We start from the raw sequence: 12,210 nt of genomic DNA on the forward strand, positions 1-12,210 counted from the left end.
CAGAAGTACACATCAGCAAAGGCCATTACACGAAAATGAAAGTCGGCATAGCGGTGCAGTTTTTCAAGGAATCCCCAGCTGCCATTCGTTGCCTAATTAGAGAGAAAGTGCTCGAACCAGAAGCTGAAACTACAGCATAGTTCCTGGACCTGATCGCAAAATGGTACAAGCTGATGTCCTCGCGACATCCGTCTGTCGCACTTAGTTGTCGAGACATGGCAAAGTACCACGAGGCCCTGGAAACGTTGCGCTTGACATTGGAGACAATACAAGGCATGCAGATGGGAAGTACATCCCAGTGGAAGCCCTCACAGGCTGGTCTCATGGTTGCAACGACAGTGGTCCTTCGTTTGCAAAATATTTTACTGAAATCGGATGGCTACAAGTTCTTGCTCACTGGGAGACTACTTCAGGACTGCCTGGAGAATCTTTTTTCTGTCGTGCGCCAAAGGAAACCCGTCCCTAACGCGTACGACATGAAATGCGCTTTAAAGCTTGTGTGCGTCAGCCAGTTTTTGCACACGCCAGCGAACTCTAGTTATGAGAATGACGACTCTGAGTACCTGGTTGACATGATTTCCCAAGGGAAAAGAGAGTGTCGAGGAGATGATGAAGAGGAAATTGATGATGGGGAAATTCTTTTCATTGAAGCGTTGACTTCAATAGAGTGCAGCATTTTACACCATATAGGTGGATTCCTTGTGAAAAGTATATTGAAGAAAACGGACTGCAAGCAGTGCAGGGCTGCAATGCAAGGCTCGGCGAGCCATGAACACGCATATTTAACTGCACTAAAGGAGTATGTTCAGGATGGTGAGAACTTGTGTTATACGAGCGGTGAGGTTATGAGCTCGCTCATATCTTGTGAAGAACACTTTAAAGGGATCACATCCTGGACAGACAACCTGTTCACCCTGAAGTCCCCTCTCAAAGCTGTAACTGAATATTTAATCAAGAGGACCAAGTGCAGTGTGCAGGCATGCCAGCAACACAAGGGTTCTCTGGAAAAAATGTTGATATCCAGTTATGCACGAGTAAGGCTTCGCATTCACCTGCGCCAGCTCGAAACAGCGAGAACCAGTGGGAGTGGAAGCAAGACATGCGCTGCGGTTAACTTGCAGTGAGTTGTAGCACTTGTTTTTGAAATATATTAAAGTTATCGATGAAATAAACAAGCTATGGCATCAGAAATTGCCGTATATTGAACGCAATTTGCTTTCTTATTGTTGAGAAGCCGTGTGGTCGCTTCATTTTAACGATATCGACGAACGCTTTATTACAGTTACTAATTTATAATATATTCCAGCGGAAAACACGCTAAACCTGGTTTGATAGTCAGTGTCTGCGTGCGAGTCATGATTTAATGCCATAAAAGCCGTATGTAGAGCCCCAAATAGTATATGTATTGAACAATTTTTTTGCCCATCTGCTATTTACAGTAAGGTAAAAAAGATGAAAACAAAATTCAGAATACTGTGCGTTGCAGGGTGCGGTCCGTAAATGGAGTAGCTGATGAATAATTCGAAAACTAGATCTGAAAATATAGTGTGCAATCACAGTTTTTCTCTTTTCTCGTGACAGCACGTTGTTTTTTTTTAATTCTTTTTTTGACCGGCAGGCAAACTGTTTTTACACTTTTGTGAAAGGCACAAAACACACAGACACAATGAAAGGTTATGGGACTTGCGTGCGTGTGTTTCGCATCTTTAACCAGTATAAATAGTTACCGACTAGCCCAAGAAGATGCTAACTGAAGATGTTAACGTGGCTGGCGTGGACGGTAGTATTCTGCTGCGAACAACTCCAGCTGCTAATGTCGCTTTAAAAATAAAGATTAGAGAATAGAAATCTGAGACCTTGACACTCCCGATGCGAAAACTTTGTATTTTTGTCATGTTGTTTGAGTACCACTCGTTTTGACACAACGAACTCTGCATGCAGCCGCGCGACGCCCGTTGGCTGCCTATCGTGGCTATAGGTGGCCTGCGGAGAGGGCATCCTAATGGCGGACGCCGTAGCAGACGACGCTGTTGTCTCCACCCTGCAAGGGGGCGGCGCATCGAGGAACCCTACTACAACAGTTCGTGAGACGAGCGAGGACACCGGCCCGTGCCAATGGGATCCCGGACTAAGGAGCCCACTCACCGACACTCCTTCCTGTGTCGCAAATAAATGTTTTATTCCCTTTCTCGAGTGGGAAACATTGTCGCACAGCTCAAACGGATCCTACGACAAAAACGGTCCTTATAAAACGTGCGGACAATGGCCCTCACCAACGTGATCTCGGACTAGAAATATCATTCACAGGTCTTGTCACGCAGAACAACTAATCAACGTTTTATTATATCTCTTGGTGTTTGTCATGGCTGTTTATGTAGCACTAAACAAACTGGGCGTTATCCTGCGTGTACGACGTCCTTCTTCGCAGAACGTTTTTGCCAGCAGCAAGGAAGCTATCGTACGCCGCCTGTCGACAGGAAGCACATACAACGTCTTTCCTACAGAACATTGTTTCTGCTTGGCAGAACAAGGTGGCGCTGCTGCTCCCATTTCTTTTACTCTAAACTTAAGTAGCCACAACTCGCACAACCACGCAAGATATTTATTGCGCATAAACGGAAACGTACGGCAGTACAACTCGCACATGCTACTAGAAAGACGTCAGCAGGTATACTACGCGTTGGCACGGGAAATCATAATTACTTGAAAGTGAGTAAGACCACTACAAGAGGTTCTTAACAAATGCTTCGCACACAAGGTTGACACGTTGACACTGTGCGCATTAGGACGCATTAGGACGGCGAAATAGAATATGGTATAAAAACTAGTAAGGCTACTATAAAAGCCTCCTAACAAATGCTGGGTACTCAAGATTGATATTGACAATGCGTGAAAGGTAAGTCTTCAATGAGCAACTTCCGTTACTGAGTTTGAGCTCATAGCTTCGACTCCCTGCCGCGGCGATTGATCTGATGAATGTCAGCTCAGTTCGGAAACACTCGCGCGAACAGACATTTGTGATCATGGCAAGGGGGCAGGAAGGACAGCCGCTTGCTGTAATCATCTATAGGGCGAGGGCCGCCAACTTTGCCCCACAGCTTTACCAAATCGGTGATTTCACGTCATTCTTTAATGCGTAGGATTATGCCTATGCATGTTTTCTTTTCTTTTTTTTTTTAAGTCAATGGCGACCAAGGGCCGCTTATGTTGTTTCCTCCTTGGTTGGATTTAAGAACCTGACAGTCTGACACCGTAAGTGCGGGCACCAATGACAGGCCGTGGCTGCCGTTAGCAGGGACGGATCCAGCCACTCATTTTAGGGGGGGGGGGGGGGGGTCGCTAAAGTAACATTCGAAAGGGGGGCGTGGTTATGACGATTTTTGTTTATACTAGCAGAAAAAAACCTTCATAGCAGAAATACTGTTAATGGGTCCTCACAGTATTTCCACTCATTTGTCCTGAATGGTTTAGGAGGTGGACTACGAACACTGAAGTGAGGGAGGGAGTGCTGACAAGGACGTTGGGGGGGGGAGGCGATTGCTCCAACCGACTCCCCCCCCCCCCCCCCCGCTTTTGGATCTGCTACTAGCCGTTAGCAGGGTGTCAGAGCACCACTTTCATTTTTTTCCCTATGGCAGAGCTCTTTTTTTTTTGTCGGCCTCTAACTACAAGGGGATGGCACTGTGGTGAACCTTACCCATCCCCGCCACCCCTAATTGAAATCTTTGTGCGGATCTGCGCTTGTGCGCCTAAGTTTAGGAGCCAGTGTGTCGAAATAATTTGGGAGTATTTTTCGCTAAAGCATTTCACAGGGTGTCTTATGCATCTTCCTAAGTATAATTGAGGGCAAGCACCACCTGCTTTTCCTCTCGAGTCTGAGACAATGTATCAATTCTCTTCTGAGCCAATTTGTTAAGTACACGGACCAGTAGCATTCTCGGCTCCAATCTCAATGCGGCCACGGCCTGTGGACGCTCTTTTTTTTTTTTTGTAGGCTGCTAGTGAAACAACATGCTTGGAAAAGTGAGGAAAGGGGTGTGGGGAAATCTTAACGAGGCTGCAAAACAGCGTATTCCAAGCTGGTGGCCAGGTGGCTTTAACCCTGGAGTATGTATAAAGTACTTAACAACTGCATTCTTTTAGCTCACTCCTTAGCCCCATTCACCAAGGTTTCTGCTTGCATTGTAAGCTTTCTTTGTTCGTAAGGAAAGAAATCGAAATGAGAAATTAGAAAGAACAAAAATGTAGAAAGGTTAAAGAAGCAAGAAAAGAAGAAAATGATGAAACATGACAGAACTCAATTGGCCTTTGCGAGGAGGAGGTACTTACTTGCCAGCTCTGCTGTTTGCTCAGACTGCACAGGCATAAATCTGGCTTTAATCTTTTGTTTTACCAAGCGCACGAAGCCATAGGCGATCGGAGAGATGGGGTCACAATGTCCTTGTTTAACGAAAAATTGATTCGAATTTCATAAAACAGGAGGCTGCATTCTGCAAGGTGATTATAAAACAATACGATGTCTGTTGTTGGCGACAGAAGTTAGATGATTCAGAGCGCTTTCAATTGAAAATAGATGCTTATGGGGTCCTTTATGTGCAATCGTCTGAGATGCCCAGTCGAAACAATTGATTCTGCACTCCATACGGTGAGTATGAAACACTCTTTTTTTGCCTGTCCGCGTCCCGTAGCACGTGATATTATTACGATCTAGAAGCTGTCGAACTATTCCTCGCATACTACCTAAAGGCATCAATTCTGCCAGAACTAGACCCTCTTTGTGAATGAAGGCAACACAAGTTTATTTACAGACTCGTTTTTTTTTTGTTACCCAGACTATTGAAAAGACTCAACGGAATAGTAACAGGTGCGGCGGACTGACGCTGCCACGCCAAAGAGAACACACACACCCTATAAGGTGAATGGAGGGATGGCCGACACCGTAGCACAGCGGTAGAACATCAGACGCGTTGTTGGAAGGTCGCAAGTTCGGTCCTTGTCAGCGGCAAGTTATCTTACCGTCCGCTTTTCTTTTTTTGTGTGTACATTAAAAGTACACCTTATAACATCCCCCATACTTTCCTTAGCATTATTGTCTGTCGGGTTTCATTAAATTGTGTGTAACAAATGGAACGAGGCCTTGAATTTACACTTCTCTGATTTTGTCGTATGAATTTCGCCAAGCCCACCTGCATTCCCAATGTTCTTTTTAGGACCTCAAATGCTCTTAGCACATTGTGGCAACGCTGCATTTTCAGAACAGCGACAAAGCTATATTAGAGACAGACGTGTTGTAAGAAGGCTTTCCTCTCCTCTCCCTTACTCACCATTTTATTCACATGTCCCTGCGACGACCGAAATTGATCTCCTGTTCTTGTCGCACCCAAACCTCCGGGCTCTCCGAGATCCCTCGAGTATGGGGAAGTAAGACTTACGTTTTACAGGGATCAAAAAAGCAATCACAAACGCGCCTTCAGTACTCGCAGCAGTTCGACCTTAATCGCATCAAACTTATAATCGCAGCAGTTCAACCTTAAGGTCGAACTGCTGCGACCATAAGCTTGGTTGATGCGAATAAAATAGTGAAAAATTAATGTTAGGAATTGAGGCTGGGATGGAGGTGCTTAGGCACGTTTAGGAGGCCATCTTGGGTTGGGTACAGAGTGTTTCGAAAAACTGCCATGTGTAGCAACCTTGTTTTCCTTCTATCTGTGTCTTTTTTCCAAAGAATAAAAACGGTTTTTACTTATATACCTACTCAGTTTTGTGAAGATTTAATGCTCCATTTTTAAACCACTGCTCTCCAGTTAGTGACGTGTTGCAATCCTCAAAACAAAGTGAGGAGTTCTCGAGATATAAAAAAACAAAATAGAAAAAGATCTGTTAAAAGTTTATACTTCGAGATCCATTTTCCACGGATTTATTTTGCTGGAATTCGCGCTTTCCACCAAATCAATCTGACTGACTTTCGGTTGCCTTATTTCGACTCCATACACCTATTGCACCTAGCAATCCACTCTAAAGCCGCCTGACGGTATTACCACTTGAACCTGCAATGCCAAGAGCAATGTCTCCTGCAATATCTGAGACTCTATCTTGCAAAGACGGTTCTAGGCTTTTTTTCTTCAAATTTTGTTTTCCTTGGGCTCCTCCTAGAACTAATCGAAGTAAAGCGTATCTGTGTTACCTTTTTTATGTTGCTTCCTTGAGTCGTTCTTCAAAGCCGTCTTTGCGTAATAGTACGCGTATTTCCCAAGGTGCTATACAGAAAGATAAATGACAGTAACTCAGTTCGTTCTCTAACGTTTCTATAGACGAGGCTTTTAGTGATGTTCGCGTTGCGTAACGAATCCATCAAGCTAAGATCGCCGAGTGCCACACTCTTCTGGTGCTGAACTTTCGATGCCTGGCAGAACACAGCTAACTTTATTTTGAAAGCGATGACTGCCAAACAAACCTGTCTTCGATATCCCCTTTCGTTGCTCTTCACGTAATGCTATAAAACCCGTAGACATTGGCGTAGACTTAAACAGAGACGACACTGGAACGGCTGTTTTACGGATTGCTGTACGCGAAGAAAGGCTCTCGATACCGCCGTATCATTATATATATATATATATATATATATATATATATATATATATATATATATATATATATATATATATATATATTTATACGCGAAACAGAGTATCACATGACTTGCTTACGACTCAAACTATAAGCATAGCCCTCGCGTTTAAGATGTGCTAACTACAGTCTCAAATTATGAGTTTTCAAATAATGTGATTTGATTGATATGTGGGGTTTAACGTCGCAAAACCGCCATATAAATATGGAGACACCATAGTGGAAGTCTCTGGAAATTTCGACCACCTGGGGTTCTTTAACGTGCACCCAAATCTGAGCACACGGGCCTACAGCATTCTCGTATCATCAAAAATTGATCCACCACAGCCGGGATTCGATCCCACGACCTGCGGGTCAGCAGCCGAGTACCTTAGCCACTAGACCACCGCGGCAGGGCGCCAGATGAGCATGAAGTGTCCACGAGTCATGAAACCGACTGGGATAGCACGAACATAATAGGAAAAGAAGAGAAGAAAAACAGCAAGGCTTCATCTAAAATCCCACCACAATTGGACAATTGATAACACTCTCAATCGCAGCTCTAGCAATTTTCCTCTATATGCACTCGATGCTAACGTCACATCATCAAGACAATACATAAACCACGTTCCCGAAATACTTTCATCCTCCGTCAACAAGGCCTCGGTAGCGGGATGAAAACGCAATGTATGTTTTTATTTACATTAATTGTCGGTGTTCACTGCTGCCAGCCATTTAAACGCACATCATTCATGCGCAGGTATCCATGAAAAGGCAATATCCGTGGCCTTTTTTCTAGTTTACTTCCGGGTGTTTCACGCTGTAAGCCACTATAAATCTTCACCAACTAGCCCAGTTTTTCATCTTGCTTAATAATATCTACTTTTGTCCATTTTTGAAAAGATTTCCTTATAGAATTGTAAGGTTATTCCCAACGATTAAACCAGAAAAGTTGGGTAATCATTGTTGAAGCAATACAGAATAAGACAAAAGCGCAAAAGCGAAGAACGCAGCAAAAGAAGCCAGAGAACAGGTTGGCGCTAACAACCGTTTAGATGACATTTCACGCTTCCAGATATCAGTTTTTGGTAGAGCTCCTATTGCCTTGCACGTGTGTCAGTTGCATCTGATATAGCACATTTAGTATCACATACTGATAATTTGTCTCAGAGGGAGACTGTTTTTTTTTGCTCGGGATAGAGCGCTACTCAACGCGCTAAAGCGCGTTCGATGGGACAATTTTTTATCAGTCCATCCGCTTTTTGTGTTGTTATCAAACTATACTCTGCTGGAGTTAATGACTAGCTAACCGGCACAGGAGAACGATCTGTGCTCTATCAATTCTTAAGTGGTACTACAAGTGTTCGTTAGTAGGACAATTTAACACCTTTTTTTTTCTAAAGTCGATAACTTAACAGCAGAAGATAAAGTGGCGCTAAGCTAAACAGTATACGCAGCAAATATGTAGAGATGAGAGAACGAACTGTTCTACAATTTAGAAGACGTCAGAAAACTGGCGTTATTGCGCCGCACGTGCTGTTTGAATATCCTTAACAAGGGTGCCCAGACGCCTTCGTGTCTTAATTAGACAGTCTTCGTGTCCTAATTAAACGAAAACGCCATACGTTTTGGCGGGCCCTTAACTTCCGTGAAAGGCGAAAGAGACACGGAATCGATACAGCGGGAGTCTTTCATAATACACATCCGCGTTTCGGTTCCCAAGGCCTTGCTCATTATTACAGAGCTATCCTTCTCTTCAGAACTAGATGGCAACGCATGTCTAACGTAGAAGTCATTGATCGTCCCGCGCGCCTACAGGAAGATCTCACTACCCGAAACAGAGTTCAGACTGCCCTCTTCCTGGGATCAAATCTGGTTGCGTCCATCCATGGTTCGTATGCATAAAAATACCTGTAATGGTCTTTCTGGTGTAGATTCTACTAAAGCAAAGCCTAATTAGCGAGAAGCTCAGCGAATGCATAAGACAAAGCTCTCTTACATATTGGGCCAGTTGCGTATGATACGTACTGATTTGCGAAGTGTCATGGAATGAATGAATGAATGAATGAATGAATGAATGAATGAATCACTACAAGATTGCATGAACGAATGAATGACTACATATTTGCATGGATGAATGAATGAATGAATCACTACATGATTGCATGAATGAACGAATGAAGGAATGACTACATATTTGCATGGATGAATGAATGAGTGAATGAATGAATGAATGAATGAATGGATGAATGAATGAACCTTCGCCATAGAGAAGAGTGAAGTTCACTAAAGAATAGCATAGGCCTATTCTTTTCGCTTGAATTTAGTGCTCGCTATGTCTCTTATTCTATTTTGAGAGTTTATTCTAATATATTTTGTTGAATAGACCATGGCGGATACGGTGATCATTTCTACGCCTTTGGCAGAAAACTGAAAATAGCGATGAGTACTGAAGTAAGGATCAGCGCGTAAAGTTACATCCAATGAAAAAGTCATTACGGATGCATCAAGCGTTCAGATATAAAGTTATGTCATAATAAATATTTAATTAACCTCTCTGAAGACAGTGAATTGTTCATGAATAGGCAATAAAAGCTATAAAGCTGGAAATTTTTTATTCTTATTCCAAGTGTGAGATCATTACATATGTAAGGAGGTGATTACGCTTGATAGGATAAACACGGGAGCTCATATAATAAACGAAGAAATACAAGGGAGCGAAACATCAAATAAATTTTGCTATCTATTAAAGTGCAGCTGTATAAAAATCCACTCCTAATTGCGTCTGTCACACTGACATGTAAACGCCTCCTGAGAGAACAGTTCTGCTTGCTTAACTGCTTACTGGTCTACACAGGCTGCACGGGTTTCAGCAGTGCTGTCTAGTTTTTTTTTTTTTTTTCGGTAAGGCCATGCGACTGCAACCGGAACGACGCGCAATACGAGGGAATGACTCGGGAAGCAATATGCTGTTAGCGATATATCCGGAGGGACAGCTAACCTAGTTTCTTCACTGCCAGACACTTCTTGTTCGTTTACTTATGTGGCATTCACAGCGATGGAGACGTGAGTGCCAGAAACGTATCACGTTGACAGAACTTTGCCACAAGCTCAGCTTCTTTCGCTCGAAGATGTCCGGATGTGTTTAGGTGATATTGGCTCGTCAGTAGAGGCGCTGGCTATATGGGTAGAGGTGGAGCCGTTTCCCGTAGTAGCGACTCATAGTACATGCTCCGCTCGGTATTACACTGCACGATGCACGAACGCCATCTGCTCAAGACGTTCGTACAAGCATAGCAGATTCTAGTCTGGAACGTGTCATAAGGGTGGGTGTAATGAGAAAAACCCAGGCCAGATGCTTGAAGTGGATGCATTTGTCACTTTAAACAACCAAACTTCAATATAACGAACCTAGATAGAACAAACTATTGGTTATAAAAAAGGAAAATAAATATACTCTTGCATTAGATACTGTGTTAAAATATACTTTTATAACAAAATTTTGGACATAACGAACTTATTTTCATCAGGATGTAATTTTGTAATAATGAGGTTTCAGTTACCGCTAAAACTGGGTTATTTGTCACTGAAACTCAATAACTGCCAATCAGCGCAGCGGGTTTAACTAAATTCTCCAAGCCGGCTGTTTGTGAGATTCATAGGCGAGTTTTATACGTAAATAACCGAGTGGTAGCCTCGAATGGTAAAAAAAAATGGCAGCATATCCGGTGAGTGAATGATAGAGAGTGGGGCGAAGCATTCGTCCGTCCATTCGCTTGCTTCCGTCCGTTCATGCGCCCGTCTGTGTGACCGTCCATGCGTCCGTCCACCCGTCCGTGCGTGCGTCTGTTCGTGCGTCCGTCCCTGCGTTCGTACATGCGTCCGCCTCTGCGCCCGTTCATGTGTCCATTCTTGCATCTGCCTGTGTGTCCGTTCGTATATCCATTCAACACTCCAAGTACCACCATCTCGCATCTTTTCATCACATATTCCCCATATAGAAGCACCGCCATCCAGCGGACAATCCGAGGACTAAACGAGAGGTGGCACACGAACACTTTCTTACGGCTTGCACTTCGGGTCTACTTCCCACCTTTAACCACCTCGAGTTCATGGTGTATACTAGTTCACTGTATTCATGGCACTGCGGCTCAACGCTCGCTAAACCTTTCTAAAACTAAGGAGGTTACACCCAGCGAGTATAACGTAGCAACCCTTTCTTGTCAGATCGTGCTCAATGTACATGCCAATGGCTGCTAATCTGCTAATGGGGAATGAGAGACAGAAGTATTCGGCTTTTAGTTAACGCGCACGCCGCGAACTTTTTATTCTTCAACGAAGCACAGGAGAAATCTCCCACCGGCACCATTAGGAGGTCAAAATGTAACACTGGTTACACACTACGACTACGACTACGACTATGACTACGAGGGACGAACGGGTGTTGCTCTGAGGAGCTTCGCCCCTAAAACGTTATAAAAAAGTTTTTGACCCATACAAAAGGTCAAAAGTGGGCACACCAGGACATTGTCGCGTTCGCCAACAAGGAAAATCGCATGTACTTGTTACGTACTACCAAAGTTGCATAGTTCTCCGAGGCTAGAGTTCTTGACTCTTTTTTTTTCATACGGACCTGAATTGACAATAAAAGACGCGAATTAAAGGAAGTGAAGGGCAATAGTGAAGTTAGGCTTTCAAAAATCAATTTTGAAGTAAATGGCATTGTAGTACAGTACTGAAAAGATGTTAATATTGATGCGTAGTTTACTGTACCTAAAAAGAAAGTAAGCGCATTTGATTAACTGTGGCTTGCATTTTTCAACCCCGTTCATGAACCTCGCAAGTGCACTTGTATGTTTCGCGTTTATATATATATATATATATATATATATATATATATATATATATATATATATATATATATATATATATATATATATGTGTGTGTGTGTGTGTGTGTGTGTGTGTGTGTGTGCGTGTGTGTGTTTGAATGTCAGGTTTTGCAGTAGCCACGGCTGCCTCTTTTGTGAAATAAAGGAATATAAAAGTTCACTAATAAATGAAGACTAATCACTGCTTCCACAAACCATAGAGCAATTCATGAAGAAAGAAGAAAAGGAGATGGTAAGAATGCGTCTTCGATCTGATGCTAGGCAAAGGAAACTCAGAGACAGCAAACAAAGTCTCATCGGAAAAGAGGACTAAGAAACACAAAATACTGATGGATTTTGCACAGAGTCTGAAAAAATAAAACGACCTTTGAAGTAGCGCTCTGAAAACAAATGGTTGACCCAAGGAGAAGCGCACGGCAACGCTTACAGCCTGTAATTAGGAGTGATAGTGGTTGCACCATTGCCGTTAGGAAATCTTTCAGTGGTCTCGCAATAGCGCTGATCTAGTAGCCGCGACCGCCTCGTCTTTCTTCTTACGCGACCCTGTCTCTCGCTGTGTTCAGGGACGAATGGTATTTGCACTCCACAGTTCACAACGCGAAGTGCGTGTGACATCGTTCACAGGTGTTAACCCCAGTGACCTTAAAAAGGTCACTATCATGTCTTTCGGCGACTGTCATGAAGGCACGGAGTGCGACAAGCCAATGAAATA

Source organism: Rhipicephalus microplus, unplaced genomic scaffold, assembly GCF_043290135.1.
Source record: "Rhipicephalus microplus isolate Deutch F79 unplaced genomic scaffold, USDA_Rmic scaffold_214, whole genome shotgun sequence".
Lineage (NCBI taxonomy): Eukaryota > Metazoa > Arthropoda > Arachnida > Ixodida > Ixodidae > Rhipicephalus > Rhipicephalus microplus.